Genomic DNA, 7899 nt, shown 5'->3' on the forward strand with positions numbered 1-7899 from the left:
ACCCTATAGATTTGGCCATATTAAAGAACCAACCAAATCGTAGAATTTGAGAATGTGGTTATCAACAACCATCAAAAGTAGAACTTTTAGAAGTTTGAACCTTCCAATATACCCCTTTTCCAATTGATGAGATTAACTATGAGGAAAATGAACATAAAAAAATTTAGGGAAGACATTCCCAGATACTCCTTGATACACCACCTACCCAATCCAAGGGAATTTACTAAGGAATGAAGGCCCTCTAAAATGAAGATCATAAGAGCATGTTCAAATGAAAATACTTGACACCTTTAGATGTTCATATATCTAAAGCAATATTTGCACAACTCTTACAAAAAACAATCCTTGGGACTTCTTTGTAGAACCAAGTTAAAACTCCTCAACAATTTTTTTCTTTCGAGCTCCAACTTCAAGTAACTAAAATCACTCGAACCCTAGAGATACCTAAGAAAGAGTTGTATTCAATTAGTAGGAGCACTTTAGGTGGAAGAATGAAGGTTCTTTAGAAGTTCATAAGAAATATCAACTAGCAGCCCTTAAGAATGAACCAATGGCAAGAAATGAGCAGAGAACAACAACAAAAAATCCAAATTCATCTAGACTTAGATTTAATGTAAGAGAAAATTCTAATGTGATTTACTTTTATAGAGAATTCTAATGTAATTTTTTGGAATATCATTTATGTTTGACCATAATAGAAATATTTGCATGAGCTATTGGGTTCTAATATCTAAATCATAATCTTTACCTAAAAGCAAGCATAATTGGACTGATTGTGAATATAAATGCATCTTTTATATGGTATTTCAAAGCTTCGTGAAATTATAGCCATTGTAGGCATAGGCATACAAAAGGAAAACGCGTGAACAATTAATATATATAACAATTTCTCTCTACCATTTTCCAAGATAAGAAAATAAGAAGCATGTAGGACATATCCTTAGCAAACAAAGATAGATAGAAGACAAGCATGATCTGCAACAAGAAAGCACATAACACCTGAAATGAAGCTATGTAGCATAATATTCACACCATATTCAAAAACCATTTTGTGTCAACTAAATAAATGCAATATATAATAATAATAATAAGATCAAATATACTAATAATGTCCACTAAGATCAATTTATTTCTCTAGGCATTTGTTAATTCCCTTTGATTCCAAGGGGAAAACCAACTCTAGGTGATCAGACACCTTCCCCCTCATGCACATAAGGGATCTACACCTACTATGGTTTGAACCTAAGTTTTACGCATGGAAAGACCCCATCACAATCTCTAAGCCACAACATAACAACAAAATTCATTTGTATCTCTACATGCATGTTATTCTCTTATAATACGTCCATTTTCCTAGTAAATTGTTTTCCATTTGTGGATGATTAACTATTGATCGCTTGGGATGGAAGGGTGCACTGCAAATGGTGGGATGCTTATAGGACTTAGCTTAATAGAACTTATAGGGCTAATAGATGAAAGGGGCACATTTGGAAACAAACAAGAACCTACATAATGAAGGTGGTCTATGTTGTAATTTTTTTGTAGCTAAGGGAGAATACCCTAAGTGGAATTTTAACATCACTAGAAGTTGAAAGGCTTTCACAAATCGAAAACTACACTATGGCTTATCTTGGTAGATAAGGTCTTATTTTGGATCTTCATAATAAGGGGTGTTAAGTTCCATGTCTATTTGACCTATACAAGGAAAGAAATGGATTAATAAAGTAGGCACCACTTCACAAAGGAAGGTTAGGTAGTTACAAAATTATTCATGGAAGGGAAAGGCAAATGGGAGGGGGATTTCATTCTTGAAACCTCAAAAACTGGTTATAGGATAATCAAATAACGAAGAAACATAATTCCATTCCAATATTTTGTGTTATGGGTTGGATAGACTAGTAGAAATGAGGCATACTCAATGATAAACTATTGACACCATTATACACATCTCATTCAAGGTTTAAAACACTTAGTTAATATGAAAGAAATATTATAAGAAATCAAGAAGGACTCTTTCCACTATGTATCTTGACCAATACGTTCATTTCTTTTATGGCGCTTTAAGGGATAATCCAAGTGTTAGAGGAGAAGGTAGTGTAACCCCTCATATAACATGAATATTGTCTGAGTTTGAAGAACTTATAAAAGTAGGTTGTAATTGGAGGATTTTGGTTTTGAAACCATATGTGTTGGTGTTTGATGCATTTTTTTTTACTATGGATTATCACTTTGGTGGCATCACTGGACCGAAAGGCACTCTACATCCAAGTATGGGGGAGACGTTGTCGTGACATGTTAGGTGAGGTGTTGTAATGAAACGTTAAATAAAAAACTAATAATAATAAAGCATAATGTGTGATCAATTTAAAAAGTAAAAAAATATATATATATATATAAATAATAATTTGATTCAATTCAATTTGTTGTATTGTAATATTATTTTTATTAATAAAATTACAAACAATTTCTTCCAAAAAAAATTCATAATATGAATTTCACATTAAAGGAAATTTAAATAATGATTATTCATATTTAATGACGATGATATTTCATATTTAAATTTAATTAATAAACATATAAAAAAATTAATAGTTACAATAAACCTTTTTTTCTAAGCTCAAATGTTATGCATATCACATTAAAAAAATTAATTATAAAAAATTAATAAACATATTAAAGAAAAATGTTGAGCACATGTGTATGTAACTATCCCCTATAAATTAAATGGGTGATAAATGTTGATAGGTATCAATCCACATTAAACATAAAAATACTTACTTCATGATACACCTCACATTGCCAAAAAAAACCATAAAAATTAACTAAATTATAACTTTATTTTAAATTATTAAAAAAGACTTAATATATGAGTTAAACATATACACATTTAAAAAAGCATGCAATGAAATTCTTAACCATAAAGATTCATAATTTTTAAATAGGCTTTGTTACAATACCATGGCTTATGAATACCACATGCCCAAAAAAACTTAACTCGTTTGATATGATGCTTGTTCATACGATATTTTTTTAATTAATCAATTTTATTAAAACTACAAAAAGGGCATAACAACTTTTCAGATAAATCTCAACCTTTGATCTATGGCTACTACTAATAATATTCAAGAATATTTGATGGAGGTTAAATCCATACCATCCACCTATAAATTATTGATAATTAAATTAAAATTTTGTAAGTCTTATTCCAAAATAGACACCCCTATCGGCGTAAATATAAGTAGTATTATTAAAAACCAACATAGATCCATCTTAACTCTAGATCTACCAAGCACGGAGAGGAATCAAATCTCTTGATGTGAAAACAGTTCCTCAAGTTTTGCACTCAAAAAGATGTCTGCATCTTGAGAGATTTGATCCCTCTCAGTTCTTGGTAGATCCAAAGTTGAAATGGATTTATGTTGGTCATTCTAGAAGTTGTAGGCTTGCAATATTATCTTGAGGAAGTGCTAGCATTGAAGAGGACATTGCACACATGATAGACACATTTTTTTATCCTTAATGCCTGCATGGAGAGGGAAACCCATCAACTAAGAGTTTTCCCCAAGTGTTTTGGCTCATCATGTGATTCAGTTACCCACTGAAGTACTGCATTTGTTTTCTTGGCTTGTTGGCTTTAATATTGGTATTTATGCACCTTGTGATTTGCGAATGGATGAGACACATTCTTAAGAAGTGCTCCACATGTGCACACTTCTTGACGAGTCATCAATTGTCAAATTAATTTCATTATTAAATACTTATTTTGAAATTGTCCATAAAATCGTGTTTTATTTACCAAGGAGAATTGGTCCAGAATAGCATGTTTTAAACTTTTAGAGATAAAATGTGTACAATATTGTACCTCATTTAATTCCAAAAGTTATTTAATAGACAAAATGGGATGGAATTTGTAGCTTTATGCAGGCCATCAAGTGATTTTCTTGAGTTGAATAATGTTTTGTATGTTCCTAATTTGACTAACAATCTTATTTCAATTTTATCCATAAGTGTGTGGTTGAGTATGATGATAAACAAGTCACCATAATATATTGTAGCTAGAGGGATGGTCCAATCTTGGTCAAAGGTGTGCAAGAAGGTGGCATGTATAGGTTGTTTGCATGTTTGGTTAAAAAATGGTGCTTTAGTGCATCATTGTGACACAATGGGAGAAATTTTACACAAGATATTTGGTCACTTGCACTATTTAGAACTACCACTCTTGAAGGACAGAATGCAAGGATTCTTGAACTTCAAGATGAAAAATATAGGGGTGTGCAAGGTTTGTGCAGTTAGAAAATACATGAAGAGTTTTTCCATATAGCAAGCACTTATCAAGAGAGATCTTTTATTTGATTCATTACATATGTGGACCTATGGAATCATATTCTTTTATAGGAAACATTTTATGTTTTATTTATTGATGATTTCTCTTTCATAAGTTTTATAGTTTTATAGCTCTTTTGGACTACCACATAGGTAAAAAGGTCAAATTGTTGAGGTTTGGCAATAGTAGAGAGTACATCTTTGAGGATTTTTATACATTTTGCAAGGAAGTAGGAATCAAGATGACATTGACAATGCTTTATAACCTACGACATGATGGAGTAATAAAGAGGAAGAATCAATTCATTGTAGATACATGATTTTCTTATTTGGTCATGTATGTAGATAATTTGATTCATATAAGTAGTTTTGAGAAGCTCATTGCATGGCACAAGAAGAAGTTGGCAAGAAAATGACATGAAGGATGTTAGATTTATGCATTACTTTTTAGGTCTAAAGGTTTGGTAGGATACAGGTGAAGTCTTCCTTAGGCAAGGGAAGTACACACTATAAATTTTGTAGAGATTTCATATGCTAGATTATGAATATTTGGCAACTCCTTTGGTGCAAAATTTGAAGCTATCTAGTTTTTTCTTTTCCCAAGGATTTGAAGTTATCTACTTATTTAGACTTATCAATAAATCCATATTTGTACATGAAAATGGTTGGTTCCCTATGTATCTTATGAGTACCAGTCCTTATATTTGTTTTGTGGTGAATACTTTAAAACAATTCATGGTTGAACTTAGGAAATTCATTAGAACACTTCAAAACATGTGTTCAAATACTTGAAGGCCACAATTCATTATGATATGGGATTTGTGGTAGTTGGACAAGTGTTGTTACATAGATTAGATTTAGATTATGTAGGAGATGCAAGCATAAGGTAAGGTGCTTTTAGTCATTGATTTAGCTTGGGATCCTATATGATTTCCTAGTTTAAAATGAAGCAAGGAGTAGTTGCACTCAATTCGGATGAAATAGAGTGAACTGTACCATAATCAACATGTTGTGAGGTTGTCTAACTTTGCAATTTTATTGGAGAGTTGACCATTCAAATGTTGGAGCCATGGTTGTGTGTTGTGACAATAGACTTGCATTAGACTCTCTAAGAATCCAATGTTTCACGGTTACTCCAACCATATTGATGTCCAATACCATTCATTAGAGATAGAGTGCAAAAGGGAGATATTGTTCTTAACAATGTTCCAACTACTTTGCAAGTTGTTGACATTTTAACAAAACCCCTTGCAAAGGGGAAGTTCAAGTTTCTAAGAGAAAATCTTGAGTTGGTGGAGAACATATTCCTCACAAAGTAGTAATTTTTTTTGCTCTGAGTTATTCTCCTAAGAAGAGATTAATATTGGAGGGGATTAATTGTAGGATGTGTGTGCCACATGGGAGAGATTCTCTTACACCTATATGATAGATTCCATATAATTATGATCCATGGTATCTTTTGTTTTTTGTCAATGTAAGGTTATTAATAGATTCTATGACAATTATGATAGAGCCTTCTTACACATTAACACACATTTATGGTGGGTGTAATACATGCCAAGTAGGGTGCATCCCTCGAGGAGATATTCCTTGGCATATATGGTGAATGATTCCTTTGTGGAGGATAATATTAGTCATTACTTTCATAACCACTCCCCTTGTGAAGTCTGAATTTGTAAGGGAGAGCACAATAATTAGGTTTATCTATATTGAGCTTGAGTAGTGTCGCTCCAAAAAGAGAGTCTCCAAAGCTTGAAAGAAGTTATTGTAGTCCCTTGAGGACAAGTGTTGTGTTTTTCTTATGTGAATGAGAAAATAGTGATTGTTGTTACAATATTTCAGTTGCTTGTCTACTACATTCATGTTATTGTTTGTGTAGATCAATTTTAGTCTTTTGTAACACTAATCTCATCTCTTGATATGTGGTATTTGCACTTATTAGTTTGGCATTCAACATTTTTGTTTATGTGGATCTAAAGCTTCAATTGGTGTTTTAGTATGCCTTTTTATTTATATGAGAAATCCTTTCAATGTAGGTATGTGTATCATGTAGATGCAAAAAGTACTACAAAACATGTGACAAGTAATACATTTCCATCCATCAATTTAAGTAAAAATTAAGTACCAACTTGGTAATTGATCAAGATAATAACATCTAATAAATTAGAATCTATAGAAAAGTCAAAGAATAGACCCATAATTTGTTATATATTAGATTAAGATGGTAACAAAACAACAAATGAAGCATGTGAAACTATCCTATTAAAAACCAAGAATGAAATCAAAACCATTACAAATTCACCTTAAACACACCATCATATGTGGGTAATCTTAGATCTATGATAAATGCATCCAAAACCATGGGAAAAATTAGTTCTCAAAACTATTATCCTGCTATAAATAATTGACTAATTTCATTCTAAATGATTTTGCCCCAAATTGTTACCCAACAATGGAAGTTGTAAATGTTAAAGCCAACAATTTCCCTGTGATAACAAGGTTGCAACAACCTAGTCTTCACCTTGCTTGGAAGTCTTCCAAACAAAAGTGGGTGAAAGAATGATGATGCCTTATATGGGGAGAATTCCCCTCATTCATGTGTGATCGACATCATATGCTAACAAAATCTCATGGATGAACCCATTTTTTTATTATTTAATTCAACATTTTTTCTTTTCCCTGAAATATATGAAAGTGGTGATATTTCCAATTAAATTAGTAAAATCTCTCCTTGCACCCCCACCCAGTGGCTCCAAGTCCCATTGAATCAAATAGATTTCCTCTTCATTCTATTTTCCTTTGATTTTAATTGGTCATTCATCCAAATTTAGATCAACTATTTTCCTATCATAATTATAATATAATTTAGCATAGTCATTATTTTGATATCAAATTGGCAATTTGAAATCCTCATTTGTAAATACAATATTTTATTAGCATTATAGAGAATAATTAAGTACTTTGTTAAATATTTGTTTTTTGAAACTATCTTAATTATCATAATATATAATATTTATATGGTTGCATAATTTATACATACTAAAATGTTTTCTTCTATTAATATATAAATGAAAAACAAAATGAAGACTTCAATGATGTACACACTTAGATGGGGAATTCAAACAAAATTGAGTAAAACTGGAAATGGGAATTGAGTAAAATTGTTGTACTTTTATATTTCATCATACATGACATTTCATATCATCATTTTAATTATTATTGGATGTCACATAAAAGGCATAATTTCAAGTAAACAGTCTAAAGAGTTTTGATTGGATTTTTTTTTATCAATTTTTTGATATGATTTAGTGCACTTAAATAACACACAACACATAAGTGTTGAATAAACATTCCACACTTTATTTATGCCATTATACATGGTGTTCCATGTCATTTTCATATCATATATTATGTTATCTCTCTGTAATTTAATAAGGTTGGGTAATAATTGCAGAGGTAACCACAAAACCATTTTGGGAGTTGGTAATCTAGCCCTTCCAATCCCAAAGAGGGATCTCTCTGTATAATTTAGCTACGTTCTTCTGAATGATATTAGGCTAGCTATTAGGTTCAATT

Source organism: Pinus tabuliformis, chromosome J, assembly GCF_031772625.1.
Source record: "Pinus tabuliformis cultivar Carrire ecotype Pingquan chromosome J, CPIR1, whole genome shotgun sequence".
In the NCBI taxonomy this organism is placed as follows: Eukaryota; Viridiplantae; Streptophyta; class Pinopsida; order Pinales; family Pinaceae; genus Pinus; species Pinus tabuliformis.